This window comes from Ambystoma mexicanum, assembly GCF_040938575.1.
Source record: "Ambystoma mexicanum isolate Mex_15411 chromosome 12 unlocalized genomic scaffold, UKY_AmexF1_1 Mex_chr12_unloc.1, whole genome shotgun sequence".
In the NCBI taxonomy this organism is placed as follows: Eukaryota; Metazoa; Chordata; class Amphibia; order Caudata; family Ambystomatidae; genus Ambystoma; species Ambystoma mexicanum.
Window position 1 is genome coordinate 3749589 of NW_027182322.1, and position 3564 is coordinate 3753152.

The 3564-nt window shown below is 46.9% G+C and overlaps 1 non-coding gene across 1 annotated transcript; it reads left to right on the forward strand.

Moving 5' to 3' along the window:
• Positions 1–1819: 1819 nt before the first annotated feature.
• Positions 1820–1891, forward strand: TRNAH-GUG (transfer RNA histidin (anticodon GUG)). Its single transcript has one exon. It is a non-coding gene; the product is annotated as a tRNA-His (tRNA).
• The last annotated feature ends 1673 nt before the right edge of the window (positions 1892–3564 follow it).

Consider the following 3564-nt stretch of genomic DNA (forward strand, 5'->3'; position numbering starts at 1 on the left):
CTTGTCGTCTTTCTACATTGGGACTCATAGTCTAGTCCTAGGCTATTGTAGGCACTGGCGTATCTTTTAGTGGAATGAGAGGCATTCTGTAGTCGCGTGAAAGGACCTTTCAAGTCAATCTGATCTGTATTGTCCTGTGAAAAAAAGCGTTCTTAGACACAGTGAGGAGTTTTTGGGGATAATGGGAAAATCATTTCCAACTAAATGACAGGAATTTCTTAGTCCAATCATGAGGTGTGCTAGGCTTTTTTATACTGTGGCGGAAAGAGAGAGAGTATAACAGTCATTATAAATAAAGGGCCAAGGAAGTGACAGTTTATGGAAGGAACAATTTGCACATAGTTTTAGAATGTGGTCAGGAGGAGGACAATGTGCTTACACATATGAAACATTAGAAGGTAGACATTATGGAAGCACATATATTTCTTTATTTTTATTGTATTTGGGGAGAGGGGGTTAATATAGCACGTCCAATGTGGAAAAGTGCTTTCCATAGCACCTTGCAGGTGGGCGACATCTAGAGCTGTGCAGTAGCCACCCATGCCCCAGACGTCAAAGAGAACAAGAAATTACACATGTTGGAAGTGAGGGTGAGACATTGAGGAGATATGATCCCCGTATGAAGCCGAGAAAAGGAGGAGGCGTGAACGTGCATCCATGTATGCAGGCGAGAAGGGAAGGAGCATTGGTCATGCATCCCTGCATGAGGGTGAGACAGGGAGGAGATATGATCCCCGTATGAAGCCCAGAGAAGGAGGAGGCTTGAACGTGCATTCATGTATGCGGGCGAGACAGGAAGGAGCATTGGTCATGCATCCCTGCATGAGGGTGAGACAGGGAGGAGATATGATCCCCGTATGAAGCCGAGAGAAGGAGGAGGCGTGAACGTGCATCCATGTATGCGGGCGAGACAGGAAGGAGCATTGGTCATGCATCCCTGCATGAGGGTGAGACAGGGAGGAGATATGATCCCCGTATGAAGCCGAGAGAAGGAGGAGGCGTGAACGTGCATCCATGTATGCGGGCGAGACGGGAAGGAGCATTGGTCATGCATCCCTTCCCGAGGGTGAGACAGGGAGGAGATAAAATCCCTGTATGAAGCCGAGAGAACGAGGAGACATGAACGTGCATCCATGTATGCGGGCGAGAAGGGAAGGAGCATTGGTCATGCATCCCTGCATGAGGGTGAGACAGGGAGGAGATAAAATCCCTGTATGAAGCCAAGAGAACGAGGCGGCATGAACATGCATCCTTGTATGCAGGTGTGACATGGAGTCATCATGAACATGCATCCCTTTATAAGGACATAACATGGAGGACGCATGAACATGAATGCCTGAATTTTATGGTGGTGGCCTTCGGGTGATTTGGCACGTGCAATTGGTGAAGAGCACTTCTCCTGCGCAAAAAAATAAATTTACTATTAGCACCCCGGAGGGAGCCTCTGCACTTCTTATAGGGAGAAAACTCTGCAATGGAAGGGGACAGGGTCAATAACAGCTGTAAACTCTCACAAGACCATCACTGCTCTCACACTTTCCTGCTCTCAGGCTGGCGGGCCATTATCGGCCCTGGCTGCCGCACCATTGCCAGGTTTGTGTAACTATATTATTTCTAATTGGCTCCACTTTGATGACTTTCCTTTGGATTCTGACTTGATTATTGAGATCTTAAATAAGTGACTGGGGATCAGGTGTCCACTTATTCTCATGGATAACATCACAACCAACCTTTAATTCAAACATGAGTCATGACATCACAGATGGAGTACAGCTTATGATAGAGGTGGAACGTCACATTGTAGCAGCCCAAGTAGCTCGCCGTGATCGTATAGTGGTTAGTGCTCTGTGTTGTGGCCGCAGCAACCTCGGTTCGAATCCGAGTCACGGCATTGTGGTGAGGCAATGTCACGTCACGGCAGTTGGGCAGATATTTTAGAATTTCCATTAATACATTGGCAATCTCTGTGGAGGACTGAAACAATTCGATGTCCTGTTACTGTTATGAACCTTTTGTTTCTTTAATGCTCTTTGCACACTTTTTCATCGGGTGACTGTAATGTATTTCAACCAAATCTAATCAAGAGCGCATTATGTGGTGACATTTGCAGTACATGAAACATTATAACACTGCCATTTACGTCAATAACCACTAGCTTGATTAAGACATATGTATTGCAGCGACAGTATTTCCCAGTTACAAATGGGAATAAAAACAACATCCGCGAGGGATTGAACCAACGACATTTAACTGATGTTGCCAATGGAGCGCGTTGCAGAGAGCGCGAGGTCCCGCCTTTAGAGTCACACGCTGATGATAATACAGATGTTTAAATAAACAGGCATATCTGTGGACTTGTGGTCTTTCTACATTGGGACTCATAGTCTAGTCCTAGGCTATTGTAGGCACTGGCGTATCTTTTAGTGGAATGAGAGGCATTCTGTAGTCGCGTGAAAGGACCTTTCAAGTCAATCTGATCTGTATTGTCCTGTGAAAAAAAGCGTTCTTAGACACAGTGAGGAGTTTTTGGGGATAATGGGAAAATCATTTCCAACTAAATGACAGGAATTTCTTAGTCCAATCATGAGGTGTGCTAGGCATTTTTATACTGTGGCGGAAAGAGAGAGAGTATAACAGTCATTATAAATAAAGGGCCAAGGAAGTGACAGTTTATGGAAGGAACAATTTGCACATAGTTTTAGAATGTGGTCAGGAGGAGGACAATGTGCTGACACATATGAAACATTAGAAGGTAGACATTATGGAAGCACATATATTTCTTTATTTTTATTGTATTTGGGGAGAGGGGGTTAATATAGCACGTCCAATGTGGAAAAGTGCTTTCCATAGCACCTTGCAGGTGGGCGACATCTAGAGCTGTGCAGTAGCCACCCATGCCCCAGACGTCAAAGAGAACAAGAAGTTACACATGTTGGAAGTGAGGGTGAGACATTGAGGAGATATGATCCCCGTATGAAGCCGAGAAAAGGAGGAGGCGTGAACGTGCATCCATGTATGCAGGCGAGAAGGGAAGGAGCATTGGTCATGCATCCCTGCATGAGGGTGAGACAGGGAGGAGATATGATCCCCGTATGAAGCCGAGAGAATGAGGAGGCGTGAACGTGCATCCATGTATGCGGGCGAGACAGGAAGGAGCATTGGTCATGCATCCCTGCATGAGGGTGAGACAGGGAGGAGATATGATCCCCGTATGAAGCCGAGAGAAGGAGGAGGCGTGAACGTGCATCCATGTATGCAGGCGAGAAGGGAAGGAGCATTGGTCATGCATCCCTGCATGAGGGTGAGACAGGGAGGAGATATGATCCCCGTATGAAGCCGAGAGAAGGAGGAGGCGTGAACGTGCATCCATGTATGCGGGCGAGACGGGAAGGAGCATTGGTCATGCATCCCTTCCCGAGGGTGAGACAGGGAGGAGATAAAATCCCCGTATGAAGCCAAGAGAAGGAGGAGGCGTGAACGTGCATCCATGTATGCAGGCGAGAAGGGAAGGAGCATTGGTCATGCATCCCTGCATGAGGGTGAGACAGGGAGGAGATATGATCC